The sequence below is a fragment of the Lissotriton vulgaris genome, chromosome 12 (assembly GCF_964263255.1).
Source record: "Lissotriton vulgaris chromosome 12, aLisVul1.2, whole genome shotgun sequence".
NCBI classification, from domain to species: Eukaryota; Metazoa; Chordata; class Amphibia; order Caudata; family Salamandridae; genus Lissotriton; species Lissotriton vulgaris.
Window position 1 is genome coordinate 445,425,453 of NC_141700.1, and position 21,890 is coordinate 445,447,342.

Consider the following 21,890-nt stretch of genomic DNA (forward strand, 5'->3'; position numbering starts at 1 on the left):
CTTCAAGCAGTGTTTGATCCAAGGTGATAACCAGTCAAAAATGAGACACAAGAAAAATTACTCTTTTTTCAAACAATTAAACTTGGCCTGTACAGGGATCGAACCTGTGACCTTGGCGTTATTAGCACCACGCTCTAACCATCTGAGCTAACAGGCCATTTTGCACAAATTCCTGGAAGTCCAGCATGTGAAGAAGTGCTAATGATAGTTAACCCGGGAGATTTGGAAAGCTTAATTTCAGAGGTTTACCATGAAATTATAAATATATAATATCAACATGAAGAAACTAATATGACTTTAAAAAAATTACAATACAAAAGAGATTTTCATACTCAGTGTTAGAACTTAGAACCATTAATGTTTTTTTCCATGTGTTTTAGCAATAAATAACAATTCATCACCTATATGCAATTGATTCATCTAATCATTCTATCAGCTTCCCCTCAAAGGAAATATAGACATACACATGATACAGAAGAAAATACATCTATTTTCAACATTAAAGGATCATCAAGTATTGGCTTGGAGACTGATTGAAGGTATGTCCTTGGCATTTTTAACTTTATGCTCTAAAGACTAAACTAATAGGCTCAATAAATATATAGCATACCGTTGAAGAAATAGCAGATGATGAAGTGCTATCGATTGTTAACCCGGGATAGTTGGAAAGCTTATATTCAGCTGTTTACATTCATACTATCTTTATATTTCATCAACAAGACAAAACAAAAATGACCTCAATAAATTGCAATAAATAGAAGATTTAGTTACTTGGCGTTTGAACTTAGAACCATTAATAGATATTCCAGGAGCTTTCAGAATAATAATTAATTCTACAACTATATCAAATGTATTCATCCAATCCTTCAAGCAGCGTTTGATCCAAGGTGAAAAACAGTCAAGAATGAAACACAAGAAAAATTTATCTTTTTTCAAACAATTAAACTCGGCCTGTACAGGGATCGAACCTGTGACCTTGGCGTTATTAGCACCACGCTCTAACCATCTGAGCTAACAGGCCGTTTTGCACAATTTCCTGGAAGTCCAGCATATGAAGAAGTGCTAATGATAGTTAACCAGGGAGATTTGGAAAGCTTAATTTCAGAGGTTTACCATGAAGTTATAAATATATAATATCAACATGAAGAAACTAATATGACTTTAAAAAAATTACAATACAAAAGAGATGTTCATACTTAGTGTTAGAACTTAGAACCATTAATGTTTTTTCCATGTGTTTTAGCAATAAATAACAATTCATCACCTATATGCAATTGATTCATTTAATCATTCTATCAGCTTCCCCTCAAAGGAAATATAGAGATACACATGATACAGAAGAAAATACATCTATTTTCAACATTAAAGGAGCATCAAGTATTGGCTTGGAGACTGATTGAAAATATGTCCTTGGCATTTTTAACTTTTTGCTCTAAAGACTACACTAATAGGCTCACTAAATATATAGCATACTATTGAAGAAATAGCAGATGATGAAGTGCTACCGATTGTTAGCCCGGGATAGTTGGAAAGCTTATATTCAGCTGTTTACATTCATACTATCTTTATATTTCATCAACAAGACAAAACAAAAATGACCTCAATAAATTGCAATAAATAAGAGATTTAGTTACTTGGAGTTAGAACTTAGAACCATTAATAGATATTCCAGGAGCTTTCAGAATAATAATTAATTCTACAACTATATCAAATGTATTCATCCAATCCTTCAAGCAGTGTTTGATCCAAGGTGATAAACAGTCAAAAATGAGACAAAATATAAACTACTCTTTTTTCAAACAATTATACTTGGCCTGTACAGGGATCGAACCTGTGACCTTGGTGTTATTAGCACCACGCTCTAACCATCTGAGCTAACAAGCCATTTTGCACAAATTCCTGGAAGTCCAGCATGTGAAGAAGTGCTAATGATAGTTAACCCGGGAGATTTGGAAAGCTTAATTTCAGAGGTTTACCATGGAATTATAAATATATAATATCAACATGAAGAAACTAATATGACTTTAAAAAAATTACGATACAAAAGAGATTTTCATACTTAGTGTTAGAACTTAGAACCATTAATGTTTTTTCCATGTGTTTTAGCAATAAATAACAATTCATCACCTATATGCAATTGATTCAACTAATCGTTCTATCAGCTTCCCCTCAAAGGAAATATAGACATACACATGATACAGAAGAAAATACATCTATTTTCAACATTAAAGGAGCATCAAGTATTGGCTTGGAGACTGATTGAAGGTATGTCCTTGGCATTTTTAACTGTATGCTCTAAAGACTAAACTAATAGGCTCAAAAAATATATAGCATACCATTGAAGAAATAGCAGATGATGAAGTGCTACTGATTGTTAACCCGGGATAATTGGAAAGCTTATATTCAGCTGTTTACATTCATACTATCTTTATATTTCATCAACAAGACAAAACAAAAATGACCTCAATAAATTGCAATAAATAGAAGATTTAGTTACTTGGCGTTTGAACTTAGAACCATTAATAGATATTCCAGGAGCTTTCAGAATAATAATTAATTCTACAACTATATCAAATGTATTCATCCAATCCTTCAAGCAGCGTTTGATCCAAGGTGAAAAACAGTCAAGAATGAAACACAAGAAAAATTTATCTTTTTTCAAACAATTAAACTCGGCCTGTACAGGGATCGAACCTGTGACCTTGGCGTTATTAGCACCACGCTCTAACCATCTGAGCTAACAGGCCGTTTTGCACAATTTCCTGGAAGTCCAGCATATGAAGAAGTGCTAATGATAGTTAACCAGGGAGATTTGGAAAGCTTAATTTCAGAGGTTTACCATGAAGTTATAAATATATAATATCAACATGAAGAAACTAATATGACTTTAAAAAAATTACAATACAAAAGAGATGTTCATACTTAGTGTTAGAACTTAGAACCATTAATGTTTTTTCCATGTGTTTTAGCAATAAATAACAATTCATCACCTATATGCAATTGATTCATTTAATCATTCTATCAGCTTCCCCTCAAAGGAAATATAGAGATACACATGATACAGAAGAAAATACATCTATTTTCAACATTAAAGGAGCATCAAGTATTGGCTTGGAGACTGATTGAAAATATGTCCTTGGCATTTTTAACTTTTTGCTCTAAAGACTACACTAATAGGCTCACTAAATATATAGCATACTATTGAAGAAATAGCAGATGATGAAGTGCTACCGATTGTTAGCCCGGGATAGTTGGAAAGCTTATATTCAGCTGTTTACATTCATACTATCTTTATATTTCATCAACAAGACAAAACAAAAATGACCTCAATAAATTGCAATAAATAAGAGATTTAGTTACTTGGAGTTAGAACTTAGAACCATTAATAGATATTCCAGGAGCTTTCAGAATAATAATTAATTCTACAACTATATCAAATGTATTCATCCAATCCTTCAAGCAGTGTTTGATCCAAGGTGATAAACAGTCAAAAATGAGACAAAATATAAACTACTCTTTTTTCAAACAATTATACTTGGCCTGTACAGGGATCGAACCTGTGACCTTGGTGTTATTAGCACCACGCTCTAACCATCTGAGCTAACAAGCCATTTTGCACAAATTCCTGGAAGTCCAGCATGTGAAGAAGTGCTAATGATAGTTAACCCGGGAGATTTGGAAAGCTTAATTTCAGAGGTTTACCATGGAATTATAAATATATAATATCAACATGAAGAAACTAATATGACTTTAAAAAAATTATGATACAAAAGAGATTTTCATACTTAGTGTTAGAACTTAGAACCATTAATGTTTTTTCCATGTGTTTTAGCAATAAATAACAATTCATCACCTATATGCAATTGATTCAACTAATCGTTCTATCAGCTTCCCCTCAAAGGAAATATAGACATACACATGATACAGAAGAAAATACATCTATTTTCAACATTAAAGGAGCATCAAGTATTGGCTTGGAGACTGATTGAAGGTATGTCCTTGGCATTTTTAACTGTATGCTCTAAAGACTAAACTAATAGGCTCAAAAAATATATAGCATACCATTGAAGAAATAGCAGATGATGAAGTGCTACTGATTGTTAACCCGGGATAATTGGAAAGCTTATATTCAGCTGTTTACATTCATACTATCTTTATATTTCATCAACAAGACAAAACAAAAATGACCTCAATAAATTGCAATAAATAGAAGATTTAGTTACTTGGCGTTTGAACTTAGAACCATTAATAGATATTCCAGGAGCTTTCAGAATAATAATTAATTCTACAACTATATCAAATGTATTCATCCAATCCTTCAAGCAGCGTTTGATCCAAGGTGATAAACAGTCAAGAATGAAACACAAGAAAAATTAATCTTTTTTCAAACAATTAAACTTGGCCTGTACAGGGATCGAACCTGTGACCTTGGCGTTATTAGCACCACGCTCTAAACATCTGAGCTAACAAGCCGTTTTGCCCAAATTCCTGGAAGTCCAGCATGTGAAGAACTGCTAATGATAGTTACCCGGGAGATTTGGATAGCTGAATTTCAGAGGTTTACCATGAAATTATAAATATATAATATCAACATAAAGAAACTAATATGACTTTAAAAAAATTACAATACAAAAGAGATTTTCTTACTTAGTGTTAGAACTTAGAACCATTAATCTTTTTTCCATGTGTTTTAGCAATAAATAACAATTCATCACCTATATGCAATTGATTCATCTAATCGTTCTATCAGCTTCCCCTCAAAGGAAATATAGACATACACATGATACAGAAGAAAATACATCTATTTTCAACATTAAAGGAGCATCAAGTATTGGCTTGGAGACTGATTGAAGGTATGTCCTTGGCATTTTTAACTTTATGCTCTAAAGACTAAACTAATAGGCTCAATAAATATATAGCATACCATTGAAGAAATAGCAGATGATGAAGTGCTATTGATTGTTAACCCGGGACAGTTGGAAAGCTTATATTCAGCTGTTTACATTCATACTATCTTTATATTTTATCAACAAGACAAAACAAAAATGACCTCAATAAATTGCAATAAATAAGAGTTTAAGTTACTTGGCGTTAGAACTTAGAACCATTAATAGATATTCCAGGAGCTTTCAGAATAATAATTAATTCTACAACTATATCAAATGTATTTATCCAATCCTTCAAGCAGTGTTTGATCCAAGGTGATAAACAGTCAAAAATGAGACACAAGAAAAATTAATCTTTTTTCAAACAATTAAACTTGGCCTGTACAGGGATCGAACCTGTGACCTTGACGTTATTAGCACCACGCTCTAACCATCTGAGCTAACAGGCCGTTTTGCACAATTTCCTGGAAGTCCAGCATATGAAGAAGTGCTAATGATAGTTAACCTGGGAGATTTGGAAAGTTTAATTTCAGAGGTATACCATGAAGTTATAAATATATAATATCAACATGAAGAAACTAATATGACTTTAAAAAAATTACAATACAAAAGAGATGTTCATACTTAGTGTTAGAACTTAGAACCATTAATGTTTTTTCCATGTGTTTTAGCAATAAATAACAATTCATCACCTATATGCAATTGATTCATTTAATCATTCTATCAGCTTCCCCTCAAAGGAAATATAGAGATACACATGATACAGAAGAAAATACATCTATTCTCAACATTAAAGGAGCATCAAGTATTGGCTTGGAGACTGATTGAAAATATGTCCTTGGCATTTTTAACTTTTTGCTCTAAAGACTACACTAATAGGCTCACTAAATATATAGCATACTATTGAAGAAATAGCAGATGATGAAGTGCTACTGATTGTTAACCCGGGATAGTTGGAAAGCTTATATTCAGCTGTTTACATTCATACTATCTTTATATTTCATCAACAAGACAAAACAAAAATGACCTCAATGAATTGCAATAAATAAGAGATTTAGTTACTTGGAGTTAGAACTTAGAACCATTAATAGATATTCCAGGAGCTTTCAGAATAATAATTAATTCTACAACTACATCAAATGTATTCATCCAATCCTTCAAGCAGCGTTTCATCCAAGGTGATAAACAGTCAAAAATGAGACAAAAGAAAAATTAATCTTTTTACAAACAATTAAACTTGGCCTGTACAGGGATAGAACCTGTGACCTTGGTGTTATTAGCACCACGCTCTAACCATCTGAGCTAACAGGCCTTTTTGCACAAATTCCTGGAGGTCCAGCATATGAAGAAGTGCTAATGATAGTTAACCCGGGAGATTTGGAAAGCTTAATTTCAGAGGTTTACCATGAAGTTATAAATATATAATATCAACATGAAGAAACTAATATGACTTTAAAATAATTACAATACAAAAGAGATGTTCATACTTAGTGTTAGAACTTAGAACCATTAATGTTTTTTCCATGTGTTTTAGCAATAAATAACAATTCATCACCTATATGCAATTGATTCATTTAATCATTCTATCAGCTTCCCCTCAAAGAAAATATAGAGATACGCATGATACCGAAGAAAATACATCTATTTTCAACATTAAAGGAGCATCAAGTATTGGCTAGGAGATTGATTGAAAGGTGTCCTTGGCATTTTTACCTTTATGCTCTAAAGACTAAACTAATAGGCTCACTAAATATATAGCATACTATTGAAGAAATAGCAGATGATGAAGTGCTACCGATTGTTAACCCCGGATAGTTGGAAAGCTTATATTCAGCTGTTTACATTCATACTATCTTTATATTTCATCAACAAGACAAAACAAAAATGACCTCAATAAATTGCAATAAATAAGAGATTTAGTTACTTGGCGTTAGAACTTAGAACCATTAATAGATATTTCAGGAGCTTTCAGAATAATAATTAATTCTACAACTATATCAAATGTATTCATCCAATCCTCCAAGCAGCGTTTGATCCAAGGTGATAAACAGTCAAAAATGAGACACAAGAAAAATTAATCTTTTTTCAAACAATTAAACTTGGCCTGTACAGGGATCGAACCTGTGACCTTGGCGTTTTTGGCACCACGCTCTATCCATCTGAGCTAACAGGCGGTTTTGCACAATTTCCTGGAAGTCCAGCATATGAAGAAGTGCTAATGATAGTTAACCCGGGAGATTTGGAAAGCTTAATTTCAGAGGTTTACCATGAAGTTATAAATATATAATATCAACATGAAGAAACTAATATGACTTTAAAAAAATTACAATACAAAAGAGATGTTCATACTTAGTGTTAAAACTTAGAACCATTAATGTTTTTTCCATGTGTTTTAGCAATAAATAACAATTCATCACCTATATGCAATTGATTCATTTAATCATTCTATCAGCTTCCCCTCAAAGGAAATATAGAGATACACATGATACAGAAGAAAATACATCTATTTTCAACATTAAAGCATCAAGTATTGGCTTGGAGACTGATGAAAATATGTCCTTGGCATTTTTAACTTTTTGCTCTAAAGACTAAACTAATAGGCTCACTAAATATATAGCATACTATTGAAGAAATAGCAGATGATGAAGTGCTACTTATTGTTAACCCGGGATAGTTGGAAAGCTTATATTCAGCTGTTTACATTCATACTATCTTTATATTTCATCAACAAGATAAAACAAAAATGACCTCAATGAATTGCAATAAATAAGAGATTTAGTTACTTGGAGTTAGAACTTAGAACCATTAATAGATATTCCAGGAGCTTTCAGAATAATAATTAATTCTACAACTATATCAAATGTATTCATCCAATCCTTCAAGCAGTGTTTGATCCAAGGTGATAAACAGTCAAAAATGAGACACAAGAAAAATTACTCTTTTTTCAAACAATTAAACTTGGCCTGTACAGGGAACGAACCTGTGACCTTGGCGTTATTAGCACCACGCTCTAACCATCTGAGCTAACAGGCCATTTTGCACAAATTCCTGGAAGTCCAGCATGTGAAGAAGTGCTAATGATAGTTAACCCGGGAGATTTGGAAAGCTTAATTTCAGAGGTTTACCATGAAATTATAAATATATAATATCAACATGAAGAAACTAATATGACTTTAAAAAAATTACAATACAAAAGAGATTTTCATACTCAGTGTTAGAACTTAGAACCATTAATGTTTTTTTCCATGTGTTTTAGCAATAAATAACAATTCATCACCTATATGCAATTGATTCATCTAATCATTCTATCAGCTTCCCCTCAAAGGAAATATAGACATACACATGATACAGAAGAAAATACATCTATTTTCAACATTAAAGGATCATCAAGTATTGGCTTGGAGACTGATTGAAGGTATGTCCTTGGCATTTTTAACTTTATGCTCTAAAGACTAAACTAATAGGCTCAATAAATATATAGCATACCGTTGAAGAAATAGCAGATGATGAAGTGCTATCGATTGTTAACCCGGGATAGTTGGAAAGCTTATATTCAGCTGTTTACATTCATACTATCTTTATATTTCATCAACAAGACAAAACAAAAATGACCTCAATAAATTGCAATAAATAGAAGATTTAGTTACTTGGCGTTTGAACTTAGAACCATTAATAGATATTCCAGGAGCTTTCAGAATAATAATTAATTCTACAACTATATCAAATGTATTCATCCAATCCTTCAAGCAGCGTTTGATCCAAGGTGAAAAACAGTCAAGAATGAAACACAAGAAAAATTTATCTTTTTTCAAACAATTAAACTCGGCCTGTACAGGGATCGAACCTGTGACCTTGGCGTTATTAGCACCACGCTCTAACCATCTGAGCTAACAGGCCGTTTTGCACAATTTCCTGGAAGTCCAGCATATGAAGAAGTGCTAATGATAGTTAACCAGGGAGATTTGGAAAGCTTAATTTCAGAGGTTTACCATGAAGTTATAAATATATAATATCAACATGAAGAAACTAATATGACTTTAAAAAAATTACAATACAAAAGAGATGTTCATACTTAGTGTTAGAACTTAGAACCATTAATGTTTTTTCCATGTGTTTTAGCAATAAATAACAATTCATCACCTATATGCAATTGATTCATTTAATCATTCTATCAGCTTCCCCTCAAAGGAAATATAGAGATACACATGATACAGAAGAAAATACATCTATTTTCAACATTAAAGGAGCATCAAGTATTGGCTTGGAGACTGATTGAAAATATGTCCTTGGCATTTTTAACTTTTTGCTCTAAAGACTACACTAATAGGCTCACTAAATATATAGCATACTATTGAAGAAATAGCAGATGATGAAGTGCTACCGATTGTTAGCCCGGGATAGTTGGAAAGCTTATATTCAGCTGTTTACATTCATACTATCTTTATATTTCATCAACAAGACAAAACAAAAATGACCTCAATAAATTGCAATAAATAAGAGATTTAGTTACTTGGAGTTAGAACTTAGAACCATTAATAGATATTCCAGGAGCTTTCAGAATAATAATTAATTCTACAACTATATCAAATGTATTCATCCAATCCTTCAAGCAGTGTTTGATCCAAGGTGATAAACAGTCAAAAATGAGACAAAATATAAACTACTCTTTTTTCAAACAATTATACTTGGCCTGTACAGGGATCGAACCTGTGACCTTGGTGTTATTAGCACCACGCTCTAACCATCTGAGCTAACAAGCCATTTTGCACAAATCCCTGGAAGTCCAGCATGTGAAGAAGTGCTAATGATAGTTAACCCGGGAGATTTGGAAAGCTTAATTTCAGAGGTTTACCATGGAATTATAAATATATAATATCAACATGAAGAAACTAATATGACTTTAAAAAAATTACGATACAAAAGAGATTTTCATACTTAGTGTTAGAACTTAGAACCATTAATGTTTTTTCCATGTGTTTTAGCAATAAATAACAATTCATCACCTAAATGCAATTGATTCAACTAATCGTTCTATCAGCTTCCCCTCAAAGGAAATATAGACATACACATGATACAGAAGAAAATACATCTATTTTCAACATTAAAGGAGCATCAAGTATTGGCTTGGAGACTGATTGAAGGTATGTCCTTGGCATTTTTAACTGTATGCTCTAAAGACTAAACTAATAGGCTCAAAAAATATATAGCATACCATTGAAGAAATAGCAGATGATGAAGTGCTACTGATTGTTAACCCGGGATAATTGGAAAGCTTATATTCAGCTGTTTACATTCATACTATCTTTATATTTCATCAACAAGACAAAACAAAAATGACCTCAATAAATTGCAATAAATAAGAGTTTAAGTTACTTGGCGTTAGAACTTAGAACCATTAATAGATATTCCAGGAGCTTTCAGAATAATAATTAATTCTACAACTATATCAAATGTATTTATCCAATCCTTCAAGCAGTGTTTGATCCAAGGTGATAAACAGTCAAAAATGAGACACAAGAAAAATTAATCTTTTTTCAAACAATTAAACTTGGCCTGTACAGGGATCGAACCTGTGACCTTGGCGTTATTAGCTCCACGCTCTAACCATCTGAGCTAACAGGCCGTTTTGCACAATTTCCTGGAAGTCCAGCATATGAAGAAGTGCTAATGATAGTTAACCTGGGAGATTTGGAAAGCTTAATTTCAGAGGTTTACCATGAAGTTATAAATATATAATATCAACATCAAGAAACTAAAATGACTTTAAAAAAATTACAATACAAAAGAGATGTTCATACTTAGTGTTAGAACTTAGAACCATTAATGTTTTTTCCATGTGTTTTAGCAATAAATAACAATTCATCACCTATATCCAATTGATTCATTTAATCATTCTATCAGCTTCCCCTCAAAGGAAATATAGAGATACACATGATACAGAAGAAAATACATCTATTTTCAACATTAAAGGAGCATCAAGTATTGGCTTGGAGACTGATTGAAAATATGTCCTTGGCATTTTTAACTTTTTGCTCTAAAGACTAAACTAATAGGCTCACTAAATATATAGCATACTATTGAAGAAATAGCAGATGATGAAGTGCTACCGATTGTTAACCCGGGATAGTTGGAAAGCTTATATTCAGCTGTTTACATTCATACTATCTTTATATTTCATCAACAAGACAAAACAAAAATGACCTCAATGAATTGCAATAAATAAGAGATTTAGTTACTTGGAGTTAGAACTTAGAACCATTAATAGATATTCCAGGAGCTTTCAGAATAATAATTAATTCTACAACTATATCAAATGTATTCATCCAATCCTTCAAGCAGTGTTTGATCCACGGTGATAAACAGTCAAAAAGGAGACACAAGAAAAATTAATCTATTTTCAAACAATTAAACTTGGCCTGTACAGGGATCTAACCTGTGACCTTGGCGTTATTAGCACCAAGCTCTAACAATCTGAGCTAACAAGCCATTTTGCCCAAATTCCTGGAAGTCCAGCATGTGAAGAACTGCTAATGATAGTTAACCCGGGAGATTTGGATAGCTGAATTTCAGAGGTTTACCATGAAATTATAAATATATAATATCAACATGAAGAAACTAATATGACTTTAAAAAAATTACAATACAAAAGAGATTTTCATATTTAGTGTTAGTACTTAGAACCATTAATGTTTTTTCCATGTGTTTTAGCAATAAATAACAATTCATCACCTATATGCAATTGATTCATCTAATCGTTCTATCAGCTTCCCCTCAAAGGAAATATAGACATACACATGATACAGAAGAAAATACATCTATTTTCAACATTAAAGGAGCATCAAGTATTGGCTTGGAGACTGATTGAAGGTATGTCCTTGGCATTTTTAACTTTATGCTCTAAAGACTAAACTAATAGGCTCAATAAATATATAGCATACCATTGAAGAAATAGCAGATGATGAAGTGCTATTGATTGTTAACCCGGGATAGTTGGAAAGCTTATATTCAGCTGTTTACATTCATACTATCTTTATATTTCATCAACAAGACAAAACAAAAATGACCTCAATATATTGCAATAAATAAGAGTTTAAGTTACTTGGCGTTAGAACTTAGAACCATTAAAAGATATTCCAGGAGCTTTCAGAATAATAATTAATTCTACAACTATATCAAATGTATTTATCCAATCCTTCAAGCAGTGTTTGATCCAAGGTGATAAACAGTCAAAAATGAGACAAAAGAAAAATTAATCTTTTTTCAAACAATTAAACTTGGCCTGTACAGGGATCGAACCTGTGACCTTGGCGTTATTAGCACCACACTCTAACCATCTGAGCTAACAGGCCGTTTTGCACAATTTCCTGGAAGTCCAGCATATGAAGAAGTGCTAATGATAGTTAACCCGGGAGATTTGGAAAGCTTAATTTCAGAGGTTTACCATGAAGTTATAAATATATAATATCAACATGAAGAAACTAATATGACTTTAAAAAAATTACAATACAAAAGAGATGTTCATACTTAGTGTTAAAACTTAGAACCATTAATGTTTTTTCCATGTGTTTTAGCAATAAATAACAATTCATCACCTATATGCAATTGATTCATTTAATCATTCTATCAGCTTCCCCTCAAAGGAAATATAGAGATACACATGATACAGAAGAAAATACATCTATTTTCAACATTAAAGCATCAAGTATTGGCTTGGAGACTGATGAAAATATGTCCTTGGCATTTTTAACTTTTTGCTCTAAAGACTAAACTAATAGGCTCACTAAATATATAGCATACTATTGAAGAAATAGCAGATGATGAAGTGCTACCGATTGTTAACCCGGGATAGTTGGAAAGCTTATATTCAGCTGTTTACATTCATACTATCTTTATATTTCATCAACAAGACAAAACAAAATGACCTCAATAAATTGCAATAAATAAGAGATTTAGTTACTTGGCGTTAGAACTTAGAACCATTAATAGATATTTCAGGAGCTTTCAGAATAATAATTATTTCTACAACTATATCAAATGTATTCATCCAATCCTCCAAGCAGCATTTGATCCAAGGTGATAAACAGTCAAAAATGAGACTCAAGAAAAATTAATCTTTTTTCAAACAATTAAACTTGGCCTGTACAGGGATCGAACCTGTGACCTCGGCGTTATTAGCACCACGCTCTATCCATCTGAGCTAACAGGCCATTTTGCATAAACTCCTGGAAGTCCAGCATGTGAAGAACTGCTAATGATAGTTAACCCGGGAGATTTGGATAGCTGAATTTCAGAGGTTTACCATGAAATTATAAATATATAATATCAACATGAAGAAACTAATATGACTTTAAAAAAATTACAATACAAAAGAGATTTTCATACTCAGTGTTAGAACTTAGAACCATTAATGTTTTTTTCCATGTGTTTTAGCAATAAATAACAATTCATCACCTATATGCAATTGATTCATCTAATCATTCTATCAGCTTCCCCTCAAAGGAAATATAGACATACACATGATACAGAAGAAAATACATCTATTTTCAACATTAAAGGAGCATCAAGTATTGGCTTGGAGACTGATTGAAGGTATGTCCTTGGCATTTTTAACTTTATGCTTTAAAGACTAAACTAATAGGCTCAATAAATATATAGCATACCGTTGAAGAAATAGCAGATGATGAAGTGCTATCGATTGTTAACCCGGGATAGTTGGAAAGCTTATATTCAGCTGTTTACATTCATACTATCTTTATATTTCATCAACAAGACAAAACAAAAATGACCTCAATAAATTGCAATAAATAGAAGATTTAGTTACTTGGCGTTTGAACTTAGAACCATTAATAGATATTCCAGGAGCTTTCAGAATAATAATTAATTCTACAACTATATCAAATGTATTCATCCAATCCTTCAAGCAGCGTTTGATCCAAGGTGATAAACAGTCAAGAATGAAACACAAGAAAAATTAATCTTTTTTCAAACAATTAAACTTGGCCTGTACAGGGATCGAACCTGTGACCTTGGTGTTATTAGCACCACGCTCTAAACATCTGAGCTAACAAGCCGTTTTGCCCAAGTTCCTGGAAGTCCAGCATGTGAAGAACTGCTAATGATAGTTAACCCGGGAGATTTGGATAGCTGAATTTCAGAGGTTTACCATGAAATTATAAATATATAATATCAACATGAAGAAACTAATATGACTTTAAAAAAATTACAATACAAAAGAGATTTTCATACTTAGTGTTAGAACTTAGAACCATTAAACTTTTTTCCATGTGTTTTAGCAATAAATAACAATTCATCACCTATATGCAATTGATTCATCTAATCGTTCTATCAGCTTCCCCTGAAAGGAAATATAGACATAGACATGATACAGAAGAAAATACATCTATTTTCAACATTAAAAGAGCATCAAGTATTGGCTTGGAGACTGATTGAAGGTATGTCCTTGGCATTTTTAACTTTATGCTCTAAAGACTAAACTAATAGGCTCAATAAATATATAGCATACCATTGAAGAAATAGCAGATGATGAAGTGCTATTGATTGTTAACCCGGGATAGATGGAAAGCTTATATTCAGCTGTTTACATTCATACTATCTTTATATTTTATCAACAAGACAAAACAAAAATGACCTCAATAAATTGCAATAAATAAGAGTTTAAGTTACTTGGCGTTAGAACTTAGAACCATTAATAGATATTCCAGGAGCTTTCAGAATAATAATTAATTCTACAACTATATCAAATGTATTTATCCAATCCTTCAAGCAGTGTTTGATCCAAGGTGATAAACAGTCAAAAATGAGACACAAGAAAAATTAATCTTTTTTCAAACAATTAAACTTGGCATGTACAGGGATCGAACCTGTGACCTTGGCGTTATTAGCACCACGCTCTAACCATCTGAGCTAACAGGCCGTTTTGCACAATTTCCTGGAAGTCCAGCATATGAAGAAGTGCTAATGATAGTTAACCTGGGAGATTTGGAAAGTTTAATTTCAGAGGTTTACCATGAAGTTATAAATATATAATATCAACATGAAGAAACTAATATGACTTTAAAAAAATTACAATACAAAAGAGATGTTCATACTTAGTGTTAGAACTTAGAACCATTAATGTTTTTTCCATGTGTTTTAGCAATAAATAACAATTCATCACCTATATGCAATTGATTCATTTAATCATTCTATCAGCTTCCCCTCAAAGGAAATATAGAGATACACATGATACAGAAGAAAATACATCTATTTTCAACATTAAAGGAGCATCAAGTATTGGCTTGGAGACTGATTGAAAATATGTCCTTGGCATTTTTAACTTTTTGCTCTAAAGACTACACTAATAGGCTCACTAAATATATAGCATACTATTGAAGAAATAGCAGATGATGAAGTGCTACCGATTGTTAACCCGGGATAGTTGGAAAGCTTATATTCAGCTGTTTACATTCATACTATCTTTATATTTCATCAACAAGACAAAACAAAAATGACCTCAATGAATTGCAATAAATAAGAGATTTAGTTACTTGGAGTTAGAACTTAGAACCATTAATAGATATTCCAGGAGCTTTCAGAATAATAATTAATTCTACAACTATATCAAATGTATTCATCCAATCCTTCAAGCAGCGTTTCATCCAAGGTGATAAACAGTCAAAAATGAGGCAAAAGAAAAATTAATCTTTTTACAAACAATTAAACTTGGCCTGTACAGGGATAGAACCTGTGACCTTGGTGTTATTAGCACCACGCTCTAACCATCTGAGCTAACAGGCCGTTTTGCACAAATTCCTGGAGGTCCAGCATATGAAGAAGTGCTAATGATAGTTAACCCGGGAGATTTGGAAAGCTTAATTTCAGAGGTTTACCATGAAGTTATAAATATATAATATCAACATGAAGAAACTAATATGACTTTAAAATAATTACAATACAAAAGAGATGTTCATACTTAGTGTTAGAACTTAGAACCATTAATGTTTTTTCCATGTGTTTTAGCAATAAATAACAATTCATCACCTATATGCAATTGATTCATTTAATCATTCTATCAGCTTCCCCTCAAAGAAAATATAAAGATACACATGATACAGAAGAAAATACATCTATTTTCAACATTAAAGGAGCATCAAGTATTGGCTAGGAGATTGTTTGAAAGGTGTCCTTGGCATTTTTAACTTTATGCTCTAAAGACTAAACTAATAGGCTCACTAAATATATAGCATACTATTGAAGAAATAGCAGATGATGAAGTGCTACCGATTGTTAACCCGGGATAGTTGGAAAGCTTATATTCAGCTGTTTACATTCATACTATCTTTATATTTCATCAACAAGACAAAACAAAAATGACCTCAATATATTGCAATAAATAAGAGATTTAGTTACTTGGCGTTAGAACTTAGAACCATTAATAGATATTTCAGGAGCTTTCAGAATAATAATTAATTCTACAACTATATCGAATGTATTCATCCAATCCTCCAAGCAGCGTTTGATCCAAGGTGATAAACAGTCAAAAATGAGACACAAGAAAAATTAATCTTTTTTCAAACAATTAAACTTGGCCTGTACAGGGATCGAACCTGTGACCTTGGCGTTATTAGCACCACGCTCTATCCATCTGAGCTAACAGGCCATTTTGCACAAACTCCTGGAAGTCCAGCATATGAAGAAGTGCTAATGATAGTTAACCCGGGAGATTTGGAAAGCTTAATTTCAGAGGTTTACCATGAACTTATAAATATATATTTTCAACATGAAGAAACTAATATGACTTTAAAAAAATTACAATACAAAAGAGATTTTCATACTTAGTGTTAGAAATTAGAACCATTAATGTTTTTTCCATGTGTTTTAGCAATAAATAACAATTCATCACCTATATGCAATTGATTCAACTAATCGTTCTATCAGCTTCCCCTCAAAGGAAATATAGACATACACATGATACAGAAGAAAATACATCTATTTTCAACATTAAAAGAGCATCAAGTATGGGCTTGGAGACTGATTGGAGGTATGTCCTTGGCATTTTTAACTTTATGCTCTAAAGACTAAACTAATAGGCTCAATAAATATATAGCATACCATTGAAGAAATAGCAGATGATGAAGTGCTATCGATTGTTAACCCGGGATAGTTGGAAAGCTTAAATTCAGCTGTTTACATTCATACTATCTTTATATTTCATCAACAAGACAAAACAAAAATGTCCTCAATAATTTGCAATAAATAAGAGTTTAAGTTACTTGGCGTTAGAACTTAGAACCATTAATAGATATTCCAGGAGCTTTCAGAATAATAATTAATTCTACAACTATATCAAATGTATTTATCCAATCCTTCAAGCAGTGTTTGATCCAAGGTGATAAACAGTCAAAAATGCGACACAAGAAAAATTAATCTTTTTTCAAACAATTAAACTTGGCCTGTACAGGGATCGAACCTGTGACCTTGGCGTTATTAGCACCAAGCTCTAACCATCTGAGCTAACAGGCCGTTTTGCACAATTTCCTGGAAGTCCAGCATATGAAGGAGTGCTAATGATAGTTAACCCGGGAGATTTGGAAAGCTTAATTTCAGAGGTTTACCATGAAGTTATAAATATATAATATCAACATGAAGAAACTAATATGACTTAAAAAAAATTACAATACAAAAGAGATGTTCATACTTAGTGTTAGAACTTAGAACCATTAATGTTTTTTCCATGTGTTTTAGCAATAAATAACAATTCATCACCTATATGCAATTGATTCATTTAATCATTCTATCAGCTTCCCCTCAAAGGAAATATAGAGATACACATGATACAGAAGAAAATACATCTATTTTCAACATTAAAGGAGCATCAAGTATTGGCTTGGAGACTGATTGAAAATATGTCCTTGCCATTTTTAACTTTTTGCTCTAAAGACTAAACTAATAGGCTCACTAAATATATAGCATACTATTGAAGAAATAGCAGATGATGAAGTGCTACCGATTGTTAACCCAGGATAGTTGGAAAGCTTATATTCAGCTGTTTACATTCATACTATCTTTATATTTCATCAACAAGACAAAACAAAAATTACCTCAATAAATTGCAATTAATAAGAGATTAAGTTACTTAGCGTTAGAACTTAGAACCATTAATAGATATTCCAGGAGCTTTCAGAATAATAATTAATTCTACAACTATATCAAATGTATTTATCCAATCCTTCAAGCAGTGTTTGATCCAAGGTGATAAACAGTCAAAAATGAGACACAAGAAAAATTAATCTTTTTTCAAACAATTAAACTTGGCCTGTACAGGGATCGAACCTGTGACCTTGGCGTTATTAGCACCACGCTCTAACCATCTGAGCTAATTTGATTTGGAAAGCTTAATTTCAGAGGTTTACCATGAAGTTATAAATATATAATATCAACATGAAGAAACTAATATGACTTTAAAATAATTACAATACAAAAGAGATGTTCATACTTAGTGTTAGAACTTAGAACCATTAATGTTTTTTCCATGTGTTTTAGCAATAAATAACAATTCATCACCTATATGCAATTGATTTATTTAATCATTCTATCAGCTTCCCCTCAAAGAAAATATAAAGATACACATGATACAGAAGAAAATACATCTATTTTCAACATTAAAGGAGCATCAAGTATTGGCTAGGAGATTGATTGAAAGTATGTCCTTGCCATTTTTAACTTTATGCTCTAAAGACTAAACTAATAGGCTCACTAAATATATAGCATACTATTGAAGAAATAGCAGATGATGAAGTGCTACCGATTGTTAACCCGGGATAGTTGGAAAGCTTATATTCAGCTGTTTACATTCATACTATCTTTATATTTCATCAACAAGACAAAACAAAAATGACCTCAATAAATTGCAATAAATAAGAGATTTAGTTACTTGGCGTAAGAACTTAGAACCATTAATAGATATTTCAGGAGCTTTCAGAATAATAATTAATTCTACAATTATATCAAATGTATTCATCCAATCCTCCAAGCAGCGTTTGATCCAAGGTGATAAACAGTCAAAAATGAGACACAAGAAAAATTAATCTTTTTTCAAACAATTAAACTTGGCCTGTACAGGGATCGAACCTGTGACCTTGGCGTTATTAGCACCACGCTCTATCCATCTGAGCTAACAGGCCATTTTGCATAAACTCCTGGAAGTCCAGCATATGAAGAAGTGCTAATGATAGTTAACCCGGGAGATTTGGAAAGCTTAATTTCAGAGGTTTACCATGAACTTATAAATATATATTTTCAACATGAAGAAACTAATATGACTTTAAAAAAATTACAATACAAAAGAGATTTTCATACTTATTGTTAGAACTTAGAACCATTAATGTTTTTTCCATGTGTTTTAGCAATAAATAACAATTCATCACCTATATGCAATTGATTCAACTAATCGTTCTATCAGCTTCCCCTCAAAGGAAATATAGACATACACATGATACAGAAGAAAATACATCTATTTTCAACATTAAAAGAGCATCAAGTATTGGCTTGGAGACTGATTGGAGGTATGTCCTTGGCATTTTTAACTTTATGCTCTAAAGACTAAACTAATAGGCTCAATAAATATATAGCATACCATTGAAGAAATAGCAGATGATGAAGTGCTATCGATTGTTAACCCGGGATAGTTGTAAAGCTTATATTCAGCTGTTTACATTCATACTATCTTTATATTTCATCAACAAGACAAAACAAAAATGACCTCAATAAATTGCAATAAATAAGAGTTTAAGTTACTTGGCGTTAGAACTTAGAACCATTAATAGATATTCCAGGAGCTTTCAGAATAATAATTAATTCTACAACTATATCAAATGTATTTATCCAATCCTTCAAGCAGTGTTTGATCCAAGGTGATAAACAGTCAAAAATGCAACACAAGAAAAATTAATCTTTTTTCAAACAATTAAACTTGGCCTGTACAGGGATCGAACCTGTGACCTTGGCGTTATTAGCACCACGCTCTAACCATCTGAGCTAACAGGCCGTTTTGCACAATTTCCTGGAAGTCCAGCATATGAAGAAGTGCTAATGATAGTTAACCTGGGAGATTTGGAAAGCTTAATTTCAGAGGTTTACCATGAAGTTATAAATATATAATATCAACATGAAGAAACTAATATGACTTTAAAAAAATTACAATACAAAAGAGATGTTCATACTTAGTGTTAGAACTTAGAACCATTAATGTTTTTTCCATGTGTTTTAGCAATAAATAATAATTCATCACCTACATGCAATTGATTCATCTAATCATTCTATCAGCTTCCCCTCAAAGGAAATATAGACATACACCGGATACAGAAGAAAATACATCTATTTTCAACATTAAAGGAGCATCAAGTATTGGCTTGGAGACTGATTGAAAGTATGTCCTTGGCATGTTTAACTTTATGCTCTAAAGACTAAACTAATAGGCTCACTAAATATATAGCATACTATTGAAGAAATAGCAGATGATGAAGTGCTACTGATTGTTAACCCGGGATAGTTGGAAAGCTTATATTCAGCTGTTTACATTCATACTATCTTTATATTTCATCAACAAGACAAAACAAAAATGACCTCAATGAATTGCAATAAATAAGAGATTTAGTTACTTGGCGTTAGAACTTAGACTCATTATTAGATATTCCAGGAGCTTTCAGAATAATAATTAATTCTACAACTATATGAAATATATTCATCCAATCCTTCAAGCTCCGTTTGATCCAAGGTGATAAACAGTCAAAAATGAGACACAAGAAAAATGTATATTTTTACAAACAATTAAACTTGGCCTGTACAGGGATCGAACCTGTGACCTTGGCGTTATTAGCACCACACTCTAACCATCTGAGCTAACAGGCCGTTTTGCATGAATTGCTTGAAGTCCAGCATATAATGAAGTGCTAATGATAGTTAACCCGGGAGATTTGGAAAGCTTAATTTCAGAGGTTTACCATGAAGTTATAAATATATAATATCAACATGAAGAAACTAATATGACTTTAAAAAAATTACAATACAAAAGAGATTTTCATACTTAGTGTTAGAACTTAGAACCATTAATGTTTTTTCCATGTGTTTTAGCAATAAATAACAATTCATCACCTATATGCAATTGATTCATTTAATCATTCTATCAGCTTCCCCTCAAAGGAAATATAGAGATACACATGATACAGAAGAAAATACATCAATTTTCAACATTAAAGGAGCATCAAGTATTGGCTTGGAGACTGATTGAAAATATGTCCTTGGCATTTTTAACTTTTTGCTCTAAAGACTACACTAATAGGCTCACTAAATATATAGCATACTATTGAAGAAATAGCAGATGATGAAGTGCTACCGATTGTTAACCCGGGATAGTTGGAAAGCTTATATTCAGCTGTTTACATTCATACTATCTTTATATTTCATCAACAAGACAAAACAAAAATGACCTCAATGAATTGCAATAAATAAGAGATTTAGTTACTTGACGTTAGAACTTAGAACCATTAATAGATATTGCAGGAGCTTTCAGAATAATAATTAATTCTACAACTATATCAAATGTATTCATCCAATCCTTCAAGCAGCGTTTCATCCAAGGTGATAAACAGTCAAAAATGAGACAAAAGAAAAATTAATCTTTTTACAAACAATTAAACTTGGCCTGTACAGGGATAGAACCTGTGACCTTGGTGTTATTAGCACCACGCTCTAACCATCTGAGCTAACAGGCCGTTTTGCACAAATTCCTGGAGGTCCAGCATATGAAGAAGTGCTAATGATAGTTAACCCGGGAGATTTGGAAAGCTTAATTTCAGAGGTTTACCATGAAGTTATAAATATATAATATCAACATGAAGAAACTAATATGACTTTAAAAAAATTACAATACAAAAGAGATTTTCATACTTAGTGTTAGAACTTAAAACCATTAAACTTTTTTCCATGTGTTTTAGCAATAAATAA

General features: G+C 31.9%; 6 non-coding genes across 6 annotated transcripts; all 6 read right to left on the bottom strand.

The window, feature by feature from the left end:
• Positions 1-83: 83 nt before the first annotated feature.
• On the bottom strand, positions 84-157 carry TRNAI-AAU (transfer RNA isoleucine (anticodon AAU)). Its single transcript has one exon. It is a non-coding gene; the product is annotated as a tRNA-Ile (tRNA).
• Positions 158-947: 790 nt separating this feature from the next.
• On the bottom strand, positions 948-1,021 carry TRNAI-AAU (transfer RNA isoleucine (anticodon AAU)). The gene has a single exon. It is a non-coding gene; the product is annotated as a tRNA-Ile (tRNA).
• A 1,652-nt stretch (positions 1,022-2,673) lies between these two features.
• TRNAI-AAU (transfer RNA isoleucine (anticodon AAU)) lies at positions 2,674-2,747 on the bottom strand. Its single transcript has one exon. It is a non-coding gene; the product is annotated as a tRNA-Ile (tRNA).
• A 4,239-nt stretch (positions 2,748-6,986) lies between these two features.
• Positions 6,987-7,060, bottom strand: TRNAF-AAA (transfer RNA phenylalanine (anticodon AAA)). The gene has a single exon. It is a non-coding gene; the product is annotated as a tRNA-Phe (tRNA).
• A 1,649-nt stretch (positions 7,061-8,709) lies between these two features.
• Positions 8,710-8,783, bottom strand: TRNAI-AAU (transfer RNA isoleucine (anticodon AAU)). Its single transcript has one exon. It is a non-coding gene; the product is annotated as a tRNA-Ile (tRNA).
• Positions 8,784-19,858: 11,075 nt separating this feature from the next.
• Positions 19,859-19,932, bottom strand: TRNAI-AAU (transfer RNA isoleucine (anticodon AAU)). The gene has a single exon. It is a non-coding gene; the product is annotated as a tRNA-Ile (tRNA).
• Positions 19,933-21,890: the final 1,958 nt, after the last annotated feature.